Below are 13478 nucleotides of genomic sequence, written 5' to 3'. Positions count from 1 at the left end.
GGTGGGCGGGCGGCACCAAAAGAAACTCCCCAAAATAAGCGTCAAAATGAAAAGCTGAATCATAAAATGTAATTGCATCCGAGGTAAAGAGCCCCCACATTGCGGTGAATCACTCTGCGCTCCCACGGTTTCCGTCCGGCTCTTACACGAGGTCAGGGAAGGCGAGCCCCCGGCCCCACACACAGAGGGTCCCCGCTGCGCTCTGCACCGTCAGGAAAGACCGACCCCGCCAGGAAAGGCCGATTCCCACCCCAGGCGACGCCGTGACCGGCACCCCCGCGCTCCCCTCCCGCGCCGCCGCCCCCGGTGACTCCTCCCTCCTCCCTCACGGCCGCGGCCCCGGAGCCCGGCGGGGCGGAACCGGGCGCGCTACAAATCCGCCGCTCCGGCGGAGCTGCGGGCAGAGCAGCGCGGGAGGTCCCGCAGACGAGGCGCTCCGGCCGGCTGGTCCCGGCGGGAGCGGGGCGCGGCTGCCCGCGCTCTCCCTCGGGGAGCCGGCAAACTTCCGCGGGAGCGGGAGGGAGAGAAGGAGCCGCGTCCCGGTCCTGCGGCTCAGTCCGCCCCTTTCCCCGGCTACCGTCCCGTCCCGGCGCTGCTTGCGGCCAGACTTGCCTAGCGCCCGCGGGGCTGGTCCCGGCTGCCTCCCATCGCCGCGACCGGCGAGCGGGCTGTCCGCCTCGTCCCAGGGGAAGCCAGGGGCCGTTTCCATAGAGATGGGGCCGGAGTGAAACTTTGCTGCGGGCGGGCGGCGAGGGCCGAGCCCGGGCGGCGCTGAGCGGAGCGGTCGGGCCGGCTGTGAGAGCGGGGTCCGTCCCCTTCCACCTCCTCCGCATCGCCGCCGGGGGCGAGCGCCGCCCGGGCACCCTGCAGAGGAGCCGGGAAAGTTTTGCTCCGCGGAGCCGCCACCCGCCCACGCCCCCCTGGGCGGCTGCTTGGCGGCCGTTCCCCCGCGGCGGCTCCCGCGGAGCGCTGCTATGGCACCCGCCCGTCGCCGCGGGGCGAGCAGGGGGAGGCCGCCTCCGGCTGGCCCTGCGCTGGCGGCGGGGGGGCGCGCAGCCCCCGGGCGGCGGGCGTCCTCCTCCGGCCGGCAGTGACCGCCCCGGCCCCGCTCCTGCCTGCTCGCCATGCCTGCCCCCGCCCGCCTCTCGCCGAGCACGGTGCCGGGGAAGGGCGAGGGGAGCCGCCGCCCTGTCACTCCCTGAGCCAGCCGCCGCCTCACTGGAGAAGCCCCGTGTCTGACGGGCACGGCGCAGCTCCGCTGCTCGCTGCGCCGGGAGGGCTGCGGGTACCTCGCACCTCCCCACAGGTAAGCGGCGCGGCGAGTGGGGGTGAGTCTGCTCGGGGTCTACCCCTGGCCCCGAACTTCAACCCGCCCGCAGCCGTCACCTCTCCTCGGGAGCGCAGGGGCTGCGCCCTGCGCCTTCCTGCCGGCGGTGCCTGGGGGCACGGGGGGACGCGCCCCTGCCCTCGGCGGTGAGGGGCAGAGGGAGCGGCACCGGTGGGTGGTTCGGTGGGTTTTTCCCTGCCAGAAATGGACTTTCTGCCTCCCGAACGGAGCGGGCTGGCGTGCCGGCGGCCGCCGCGCTCCGCGCAGCTGCTACACACCCTCTTTTGTCTGCGCTGGGTCCGAAATACTTTAGTACTGCCGTCGCCTGCCCCGCCGGTCGGGATCCAGGCTCGGCACTGCCCCGCCGGGGCTGCCCCCGGGCTGAGCCCCCCGTGCCGCTCCCTCCCCGGCGAGTTGCCCCATTGCCTTTATTTTCACGGGAGCTGGGCTTTCCTTAACCTTTGTTTGCGGGGAAAATGGTGGTGTGCTGGTTATCTGAAAGGATGAGAGACAGATGGGGATAACAAGGGGGTTGCCTTATTCCTTTGCGTGCGAATGTAACTCAGTGCTAAATAAATCGCTCACCGGGTAGACATAATCTTACTGGTGAGGCAGACTTTGAAACAAAAGTACTGCAAACAGCTCGGGTGCATGGCAGATACTCCTGATATCCTACTAACATAAACATTGGTAGTGTTTGCGCTTGAATTCAATACATGTGCAGCTGTTGTGCCGATCTGGAATTGCAGTAGCTGTATCTACTTGACGCTTAATAGTCTTTTGTACGCAGTAGTTATGAAAAATAATACGGCTTTTATTGTTCAAAGGCGAAAGTACCCAGACAAAAGTATTCCTTTAGTGTAGCATTCTGTATAACGTGAACTACAGAATAACCTGTAGCGATGTAGTGGACTTGCACTTCATAACGCTCTTAGGATGCGAAGACTATATTGCTCAATAAAATTCTGTCTGCAAAGGTTTCTCTGGCTTTTCTTGATGCTAGATCAATACACTAGCAACTATTCTCTTATTTTTCTCTAAGTAGATGGTGCAGACTACTATCCATGTGATGGAAAACCAGTGTCCAGATAGGAAGAAGCAGTGCTTTTTTTTTTTTTTCTTCTTTCTTTTAGTAGTTTTGGTGCTGCTTTGCAGAAAGTGTGAAAAAAAAATCCCCAACATTTAAACCAGAAAATGATATTTCCATTGTATGTAACTGAAGTTCCTTAATGATGAAGCTAAAGGGTCATTCAGGTTTGGAATGGTTTAGTGTACTTTTGTTGCCAGGAAATGTACTTCTAGATAAATACTTGTTAGAAGATAATTGTAAGATAATTTTTAGTAATTCAAAACATGAGTTGCAATTAGGTGTTTTGTCCTGAAAATAGAAAAACGCGCTCATGGATAAAGATATGAGGTACTTAACTAGTAATTTGGGAAGTAAAATCATATATAATTTATATTTTGTTGGCATAGAAACATTTTATTTGTTACTCCTTGGTTGGATTGCAACAATGATCCAAATGAAAATTGGACTACTGATGCAATCGTTCAGTACAGTAGAATTATTTTGTTTGATGTACAAAAATGGTTTTGCTCAATATAACCTCACTGGAATTCATTTTTATTGAAGCTTTGTAATCAGACTATAAAAAGTGGGCTGTTGGAATCTAATTCTGTGAAGTATGGACTAAGCAAGCCCTGCTCTGACAAAGGACTGAAAAGTTTGCTCACTCTCAAGCAGGTATGCAGTTCCAACTTCATCCCTAATGATCACCCAAGGTCTGAGTTTGTTGCATGTGGCAGGAGGTCTTGGTAACTTCAGTGAAACTCTTCATTGTCCTAACTGCACTGCTGGACCTTCCCTGGACCAAGCCCTCTCTGTGTGTTCTGCCTCTACTTCCCTGAATGCTGGATCTACAATACAAAACACCGGTGCTGTGTGCAGGTGGTCACCTCAGCCACATCTCATGGGTTGTTTATTCTCTGTTGGCTATCATCTCTCAGGGCTGAAAGGGGAAAATACAAAGTGAAAATTGGTTAAGGAGTGAAGTTCATCAATTCAACAGCAGGAGGAGACTGCTACTTCTTGTGTTTTTGTTCAGTAGATTTTAGGAGCCAGAAATCTGAAATGCTGAAAAATCAGTGAAAAGTCCCACTGGAATTACTGAAACCAAAGTTATATAAAATGTATGAAACCTGTTGTCATGAATAGTTACCCATTTTTAAAAAATTAATGGTAGAATCCTCAATCTTGTCTGTAATAGTGGTAGAGATCGTAGTAGAAGGGGAACTTTGTGTCCTAGCTTGTGGTGATGCCTCAGTTTGATTTGCTGCCACTGTTCTTTATAAACAGATCAGTTACTTGTGATCTCCATGTTTGATCTCATGATACTGGAACAAAGAGGTAGTTGCAAATAATTCTCTAGTTGCAAGACAGGAGAGTTATGTAGGAAGACGTGAAACATAAAGACATAGGTGTCTTATGCCAGCTTAGACATCTTAAGGTGTTTCAGACCTTTGTATGAGGCTGGTAAACAGAATCTAAGGAGAGCACTTCTGGAAAGGCAGCTGACAACCATGTAGAATGCTATTGTTTGTATTACAGTTCCATGGAAAAAGCCTCTAAGAAGACCAATCTATTTTCAGAAATCTTGTTAAAAATTCTGATGCTGCCTTATGATGGATATGGGAAGAAATCCCTTGCTGTCAGGATTTAGGGAGGTCCATTTTCAGGTGTCTATTTATCAGCAAAGTCTTTGTATTGCTTCCTGTGCTTCTAACTGCCATTGAGTAACTCAAGGGTACTAATAAATAGTTGAGGAGTAAAAAATCTTTTTAGAGAAGTTGCTTATGCTCTCCAAGCCTACTAGAAGTAAATGGAAATTGCAAGTAGTGCTTGAGTTTGTGCTCTAGTTTTAGTTAGCACATTAGTTGTACAACAAAATCACTGTAAGGAAAAGTTTCTGGTTTTCTTCTTCAGTGGGTAAAACATAAGAACCTACTTACCCAGAGATTGTGTGGGTTAAGTGGACTGTTGACTGCATGGAAGGGTGAAATGCTGAAAACATAATTGAATTAAACTACTGAGCAGATGTTTTAAACTGCTGTTGCTCTGCCCACTGGTTTTACTAGCTCCTCAGTGTCCACTTGTTGTGGAGTGTGAGAATAAGCACTGTTCTAAATTTTCATGCTGGGGCTTTAGTCTAGCTCTAAAGCAAGATGTTACTCTATTCCATCATTACCTATTTCCACATCAGACAATTCAGTACGAGGTGCATATATATATATATATATATATATATATATAACTGCTCTTCAAATAGGTGAATCTTGCCAGAGGGAGCCCAATTGACCTGATGACAGAACTTAGTACTGAAATACTGATATTGTATTGATCTCTTAGTGTAAATGAAATTACATTTTCCTTACCAAACTTCCCTACATGATCAGTGATTTTAAAGGACATGATTCATAGATGCCTTTTAAAAATCAAGTTTTTCTTTTTTTTGCACAGCTAGCCAAATGGGATGGATAACCTGTAGTACAGAGCTACTTGAAACCTTTTATCTGCAGCAGGAGCAGAACATGCTTGTGGTGGTTTTAAAATTATTCTGTGTCCAGAAGACCTGAGAAAGAAGGATGTTTATCCTCAGTCATTTCCTATATCCATCAGTGTTTCTAGTTGGGGAAAGTTATTATTCCTTTTTCTGCACGTTTTAGTACCTAAAAAAGTGTGACAGCGTGGTGCAAAGCCACCTAACCAAAACTAGGCATCTGAGGAGCATTGCAAATGAGATGTAATGATGCAGCAGAGATTTTCAGGAAAATAAAGCAATACACTACCTTTTTGTGTATAAAGATTCTGAAAGGTCTTATGGGAAATGTAAATGGTTTTCAGTTTACTCTCTTGTCTTACTATATCAACATCTTATCATTTATATACCACTGGAATTGTTCCTGCTGTTGGAAGTGTGGCCATTTTCCTCCGATTTAAATAAGTAGAAATGAAGGAGATACTTCTCTAAATTGTCTTCTGATTTTTCCTCACTAAGCTGAATGATGAAGCTCTTACTGAATCAGGAAAAACAAGATTTTGTCAGTTTAATGAAGAATGCTTTAGATACACTCAATAATAATCTCAAGAGATGTAAAATATAGCATAGGTTACTTTTCATAGGAACTAGTTTAAAGACAAAGAAGCAAAGAGGAAGAATCCCTTTTTATATGAATTTGTTTTTTCTAGTTGCTGTTTCACAGATACAGTTGGGCTGAGCATCCCAGTGTTGTGGTTTTGAAACCCATTGATAAAAAGTGCTGAAATTTGAGTCAGTTGAAACTACAGTCACGCTGACTGTGAAATGGGAAGAACATTTTTGACAAAGCATTGATACAGTTGGATGCTAATAGCCTACCAGTTCTGACAATTGGTTAGTTTCACTAAATTCTTTAAGTAGTAGAGGTTTGGGCTTTGATACCTATGAATCTGTAGCATTAGCTCAGAGAGTGAATGTGATATCAAACCAAGTTTTTTAGAGCTTTTCAATAGTAGTCATACTTCTTTTTTCTAATAAAGAGAAAATTCCAAAAGTAATTTTCTGTCAATTTAAACTACTGTAAAGGCACATTAATTAGAAGCGTGTTATAAATGTCACTTAGAATGTTGAATTTGGTGTCATAGTGGTCACAGTAATACAGGGTTTTTTCACATTCTCCGTCTGAATGTGTCTGAATAAATCGCTCTGCTTATCTGTAATCAGTTGCACATTGTTGAAGAATGTGTTTGTATCTAGTTAATTTTATCACTTCCATTTTGTTATGTATTAAATGAGGAAAAAGTGCTATTATTTGTCCATCCATCTGGTGTAAAATTGTTGCTCAAAATCCTGGCATTTTCTTTCCTTTGGGTAATTCAAAGTAACAAAGGCATATCACATTATATGTGATGTATGTGTGAGATGTGCAACTTTATTCCTTCATAAGGAGGGATGGAAGCAGCCTTGTGTGTTGGGGCAGCATTTTACTGCAGCAAACAAGCTTTCCCAAGGGCTGTTCCTTGGATCACACAGGGTGTACATAACAGCTGCTCTAGCTGTTGTCTTTTGCATGATCTTGTGCTAGACAAACTTGGTGCATAAGGTGTGAGGCAGCCCTCTGCTTGGAAAAAGGGACACACTCTGCAAGTGTGCTTTCTTGACATGGACGTTGTGGTGGGGTCAATGGAATAAACCTGATACAATTTCAGATTTGGCAGAGGTGTGCTTCTTGCTATAAATTATTGTGTATTTAACAGCTCTGGCTTGTTTCACCAGAGGTATGACTATTATTTTTGTAGGAAGAAGTTAGATGACAGAAAACAGACAAGAAAAAAACCCCAAAACTAACCCAAGGAAAAAAGCAGGAGAGGGAGAAGGGAAGGGGGAGCAAAGAGCAAAATACAAAATGGAAATATTGAAGGTAGGAAAAATATGAAGGAAGACAAAGGATGAGATATAGTAAATTGCATTTCTAAAGAGAAATTATGCCACATCCACTGTTATAAATGGAAAGAAACTTGAATAATGGAGATTAGAATAAAAGTAAGAATAAAAAATGTGGTGGTATTTCTTTTTTGAAGCATCTCATGGAAAATCAGACTGGAAAATGGAGAAATTAATTCTTGTCTCACTGAGATGCATTTTAAATGAACTGTCTTTGTTGTGTAGTAAGTAAACTGTTCTGCAGAAATGATGTTAAACACTTCTTCCAGAAGATACGCTGTAAGTAAATCAGTTCAGACAGACATAAGAAAGGAGAGGGAGCTAAGAAGGATAGTTTGTTTACAAAGATAGAAAATGCATTTTGAAGTACTTGAAAGTTAGATGAACTGTTGTTTTCGTTTTCAAGCAGACTAATACTCTAAACCCGAAAGTTATCACCATGTTGATCTATGTAATTTGTCATTATCTCACAGAAGACCAGTGAGCGCAGTAAGCACAATGAGAACATCCTTCAAATGCTGGATAATTAACTGGTATTTATTGTGAATACTTAGCTACCCTACTTGCGCAGATTTTTCTTTCTGATATGTTTTGGCTATATCTGTGTCAAGAAACTAATTAAACCAAGACATGTTTTATGGCCATGAGGTCAGCTAGAGCGGTCTGGCTCAATGTGGGTGTTAAACTGTCTTTCAGATGGTCATATCCAAATTGACTGTTTAGAAAGAGCTGCTGGACTGAACCAGTGCCTGAGAGTGTGCTAGCTGACCTTGACCACAAATGTCCCTGGCATCCATCCTTGTGGTAGTGTGAAAGAGACACGGTGGGTCCCTGAGCCCGTGCTGGGGACACCAGCCAGTACTGAGCACAAGATCCACTACTTGATAGAATGTTTTTCCATCTCAGCCAAAACTATCTTACTACAATGATCCTAATATACACAGATTTTAAATAGAAGTAGTGTGCTGAAAGCTATATTTGGAAGACATTGTCTGCTTTAATTATGTTAAAAGAAAGCTGATGTCAGCTTGCTATCACACTAGTAACTTCAGTAATATGGAGAATGGAATTTGGAACATTGCTTGGATACACAGAATTTGTGGACGTAGTGGAACAACATACTGGGACGCCAAGAGGGTGGCCACCTTGTGGCAAAGAAGACCAACAGAATCCTGGGATGCATTAGGAAGAGCACTGCCAGCAGGACCAGGGTGGCCTGGGATGATTGTGAAGTATGTGAATGAGGCAAGTTGGCCAATGATGATGAATGGGTGTTCTACTGGCTGGCTGCCTACTCAGGTTAGAATGAGGACGTTAGCGACTACTCAGCTCTGGTGAGGCCTAGTGGGGAGTTCTGGGCTCCTCAGTGCAGGAGAGACATGGAGCCCCTGGAGCATGTCCAGCTGTGAGGATGGCTGGGGGACTGGAGCATCTCTCTTTTGAAGAAAGGCTGAGGGGGCTGGGCCTGTTCAGCCTTGAGAAGAGGTGACTGGGAGGGGACCTCATCAATGTGTATGAATATCTGAAGGGTGGTGCCAAGAGGATGGAACCAGGCTCTGCTTGGTGCTGCACACCGCTAGGATGAGAGGCAATGGACAGAAACTGATGCACAAGAAGTTCCAGCTGAATATGAGAAGGAATTTCTTTACTGTGCAGTGACTGTGTGCTGGAATGGATTGCCCAGAGAGGGTGTGGGGTCTCCCTCACTAGAGCTACTGAAGAACTGTCTGGACACAATCCTATGCCATGTTCTCCTGCTTGAGAAAGGAGGTTGGACCAGATGACCTACTGTGGTCACTTCCAACTTGACAATACTGTGACCATACTCCCAAATGGATTACAAGAGATTGCCAGACAAGCACAAAACTTACAAAATAAACATCTAGCTGACAGTTTCTTAATGTCATATTTATTTACCTGGTAATAAAAGTCTGTACAAAAATGGCTAGCAGATATTAATAATAAACATCCAGAGGCCTAACAGACTCTTCTTGGAAGGTCCTGTCTTGCCTATTACTACAGTTTATAGACTTTAGAGCAGTAGAATCACTTTGCATTAATTCAGTGCCAAAGTGCTTTCCTCAAACCCTTCCTATGACCCCTACAAAGTATTTGCTTTGCACTTTGCCAGGAAGACATTTCTTCTCAAGTTACTTTGCAGACGCCTATTCTGAATTTATTGCCATTCTTTTGCTAATTCAATATTGTTCTCCTAGGACGTGGCCTCATTAACTGGTGCCCACGGTGGAATATCTGCATACATTGCTGGAACATAGTTCAATAGACTGTATTATATTAGAAAGACACGGGTCCAATCCAAGCCTGCAACCAGTATGCATACCAATTAAATTACACGCAGAAGCGTTTACTGATTAAGGACAAGCAATGCTGTGTTTTGCACTATGCCAGTTTGTAATTTTTTTATTGTTATACTGGCTGTACAGTTGAAATGGTAATGAAAAGAGGTTATAGCTGAGACCATAGTTCTTTTTTATTTAAGTTCTTAATCTTGTGGACTTTTAAATTCAGTTAGATTGGTGGTTGACTGGTTTTAACCTGTGAAATTTGGAGATTATGACTAGATGGCATTACAAATATTATATAACTCCTATAAAAAATGTACTATTATCACAGAATCAAATTTAGTCTATGAGAGGCTGGACCCAGATGAAGTAGTATAGCTTTCTGGTAATGTTTTGTTGTGCAGCTTTTATAGCATGCTGTGTGATTATAGGTTAGGAAAAAATTCTCCACTGAAAGAGTTGTCATGCATTGTAACAGGCTGCCAGGGGAAGTGGTTGAGTCACCATTCCTGGATGTACTTAAAAAGCATGTTAATGTGTCATGTAGGAACATGGTCTAGTAGTCGACTTGGAAATCAGCACTAAGGTAATGGTTGGACTCACAATCTCTGCGGTCTTCTCCAGTCTAAATTATTCTATGACTCCATGACGTGATCATTGTGGTTTTCCTACTTTCTCCAAAGAATTTTGGGAGTACCTATTCTTTGCTTTTACAACCATTTTTATCAGTGTGCCTGTTACCAGGTATTTACCTTGTGTTAAGGAAGGCAAACTCCAAAGGAAGAACGTGGAGCTGAAAGTAGTCTGTGTGAGCTTTAGTCTCTGCAGTCCTTCCTTCCAGAGTTTAGATCTGGACTCAGGAAAACTCTTTATCCATTTTATAAACTATTCTAATTGTTACTAGCCAAAATGTTATTTTGAGTAGGATTTGTCATCTTAGTTTTCAGGTTTGTGCTTAGGAGGTAATTTTCAGCTGAGAATATTGAGTGCTTAGGAAATGGTCTAACACATTGCTTAAAACTCCTTAAAAAGCCAAGATCAGCATCACCCTCAGGTTAAATATGGCTTTGTTAAACCTTGTGACTGAAGAGATGAGCTTCAGAATTCAATTTTGAGCTTTTTTCCTAATGTAGTTATTCTCACAGTTGAAGAAGCATTTACTGGGGAAATGGGGAGGAAAAAGAAGAAGGAAAATACAAAAGGTCTGCTACAGCAGACTGTGAATTCAGATGGGGAAAGTGAGAGAGTCTGGTTAAACCAGTCTGAAATTCAGAAGGCCCCTAGAGAGGGTGCTGATGTTATGGAAATTTGGATTGGAAGACTTTTCTGATGACTTGTGTGCTCTGAAATTAGTTTAGAATGTTGCCCTTCCAACAGTAAGGCTGTGCTTGGGAAAGCCCGTATTTCCAAAAGCATATGGCTGAAAGTCTTCTAGGACTCAGAGGCTTGTGGCTTCTCAGGTTAGACCTAAAGCTTGGAGATCTGAGTAATGTTTCTTATGTGGTTTCTTTGTTTGCTTTGTATTAGTAGTCTCATTGTTATGCTTAATCACCTACATTTGATTCAGTTACAGGCATTCAGTAGCTGTGTGCTGTAGCAGAAAACTCACACAAACTGGCACAGTTTATTATACTTAGGTAAAAAATTGTGGGTAAACAACTGTAGGCGAATTTTCATTCCTTGACAATTGCAGAACTGTGACTATAATGGTATTAGGAAGGCAGAATGTAGGTAGATGGATAGGTCAGTAGTACAGCGACAACCACAAACATCAATTATTCTATAGCGACAAGACTAATTTTTGCAAATAATATACTTAGTCAAGTAGGAGGGAGGCTCTTATTTGAGTGACTGGAAGAAGTGGGTCCTATGTAGTGTGGCTGGAAGTATGTGTAGCATTAATATCATAACACTGCTTTCCTTCATGTCTTTCAGTAAATCCACAAGGAATGATGAGGCCAGGTGTTTGCATTTATCAAGGTTGGCAATTTAGAAGAGAAGAAACATGGTAGGAATAACGCTTAGGTCTTCAGCAGTGACAGCAGAGGCTTTGTCAGAGCAGAAGGGCCTTAGAAAGGGGTCTGATCTGTTGTGCCTGCTGTTCTCCAGAGGTTTGTAGCTTTAGAACTCTTTGCAAACACTCAACTTAAAAGCTTCTCTTCAACAACTGCATTGCTCTGAAAGATTGTCCTTAGCATGGTCATATATGGTCATGTGCATGTTTGTACTGCTTCTTGTCTTCCTTTTCACCTTGTTTCTGCCTTTTAGTCTGTGATGTACTGTGGCTGATGTGCTATGGGTAGTGTAGCCTGGGTGGTGGGGTGTTCAGCCATGCTCCAGCCTATATATGCTGATTCATAATATGGGAGGTAGACAGAGGGTCTGCAGGATCAGGTATTCACAGAGGTTGCTAAGACAAGCATGAGGTTCAGGTTTTCAAGATTTTTTTATCTAGATCTTGAGACAGTTGTTATTTTAAAAGCTGAGATTTTGAGCACATAATCATACAGACCTTGAAGTTAAGGTACCGGGCAGGTTTCTACAATTCCTGTGCCCAAAATCTCATCTTGGTAAGAAATTACCTTCTCAAACAGCAACACCCATGAGAGGATGAGACAGAAAACATCTACAGATCTTACTGTATACATTTCTTTCTGTTTCAGATACTATGAGGTTTTCCTTAAAAATGTTGGTGAAAACAATAGAAACTGTTGGAAAAGTGTTTAAAATCACTTTCACGTACATCACATGTAAAACCATGTGGCTGTGATTAAACAAGTTAATTGTGTGCAAAAGCTAGGGGATGACTGTTGCTGAGCATAACTTGCTTTAAACAGATTTTTCAGAAGGATTATCAGTCATCATGATCAGACTGTAAAAACAGAAAATATGAGCTGCAGCAGAGATCTGAAAAACAGACAGAAAAATGATCCTGGATTCCATCAAAACCCAAAAGATTATACAACTTCATGTTACAACTTTGGGAGAATGATAAAATTGAAGTTGATGAATGGCTTCTGTTAATAATTTTGCATTTGGCTTGTGGTTTACTTTTCAGGATACTTTATTGTAAAACTTTTTATTGCTCATTCTTGATATGGATTTTGTTTGTTTTTACAGAGACAGACTGCATATTTATAGACCAGTAACTCTCCACATTCTGTCTGGATAGCTCTTGAAGAAGGAGCATGGAAAAAGTATGGCTGTGTAGACAAGATAGCATTGCATTATTTGAATGTTTGTCTGAATCTAATGTGGCTCTTCTGGCTGATATGACAGTAATTTCTATTTTCCTGAAGCAAACCTGCCTTTTCCATATATGAGTTTGTATGTATGTTTGTGTGTGGGTGTGTGTATCTATCTATATCTATACCTGTATATCTGTCTATATATATATCTTGGGATAAGACTGGGGAATTTCTGCAACTATTGCTCCTCTCTTCATTAAAAAAAAATAAAACCAGGTAGTGGATTTGCTTCATATGGAGCCCTGTAGGCCCTACTTCTTTAGTTTGCTTCAAAGAATAATTGAGGAAGCATCTTAATGTTGTAGCCCTACTTTATGATGTGAACCCAAGCCACTCCTGTATTGTATAGATGTACACAAGATATCAGAGTGTAGTAAAACATGTAACAATCTCATGGACATGGTGTAAGGTGTGTGAAACAGTCTTTTAAATCCATCAGATTTTTTTGTGTCCATGCAATGCTTTCTCCTTTCTTTGTAGTGTAGGAGATCCATCCTATTCTAATTTGCTTCACATCTCCTCTTTTGTTTTTTGCTACATCAGAGCAGCAAATGCTTCAGGAATCAAATGGTAATTCGGCTTTGCTTTTATCTAGGATGCATACAGCTAGGAGCTGCATACTAGGACCACCGAATTACTCCGTCACAGCTAATTTTTAGAGTTGTATAAATTAAACAGGTCAGCAAAGACATAAGAATTTGGATTCTCTGCTGTTGTTATATTTTGCACCAGTATAAATCCTTGATTTTAATGAAAGTTTTGATATATGTCATAAAACTGGTGGAGGGTTAGATATTACAGATTGAGTATTGGATGATGACAGTCAAAAATTGTCTTTTCCTGCTGCGAGCTCAGGAACATTGTAAAAAATGGAATTATTCTTGTTTGGTTACTGTTGCTCTGGTAGTGTCTTGAGATCCTGGCTATGTGAAGTCATAGGCAGATTTCTTATGTGTTTCAACAAGGTTAGGATGTCATTCAGTCTGTTAGGTAGTCTTGGGTCTAGTGCTGGTTCCTACATGGCCCAAAAATGTCAAAAATGTATTCTGTGAATTATGCCTTTATTACACGAGCGAGCCAAAACAGCTCTCAGCAGCTAGAAATGTTTTAGTTCAAAGGC

At 43.1% G+C, this 13478-nt stretch overlaps 1 protein-coding gene across 3 annotated transcripts in view; it reads left to right on the top strand.

Annotated features, from left to right (window-relative positions):
* Positions 1–1166: 1166 nt before the first annotated feature.
* TMEM200A (transmembrane protein 200A) overlaps positions 1167–13478 on the top strand; it is a 52754-nt gene continuing 40442 nt past the window's right edge. The window contains exons 1-2 of one of the 3 annotated variants that reach the window (XM_071436608.1): positions 11149–11221; positions 12231–12307. The gene's annotated coding sequence lies outside the window, so the exon portion shown is untranslated. Of the gene's footprint in view, positions 1307–11148; positions 11222–12230; positions 12308–13478 lie in introns of those variants that run through there. The other 2 variants (XM_071436599.1, XM_071436618.1) reach the window with 2 other exon arrangements.

The sequence above is a fragment of the Agelaius tricolor genome, unplaced genomic scaffold (assembly GCF_023055355.1).
Source record: "Agelaius tricolor isolate 1412-34295 unplaced genomic scaffold, bAgeTri1.0.p SCAF_1, whole genome shotgun sequence".
NCBI classification, from domain to species: Eukaryota; Metazoa; Chordata; class Aves; order Passeriformes; family Icteridae; genus Agelaius; species Agelaius tricolor.
Note: the sequence above shows the minus strand (reverse complement) of the source record. Positions and strands in the feature narration are given on the sequence as shown.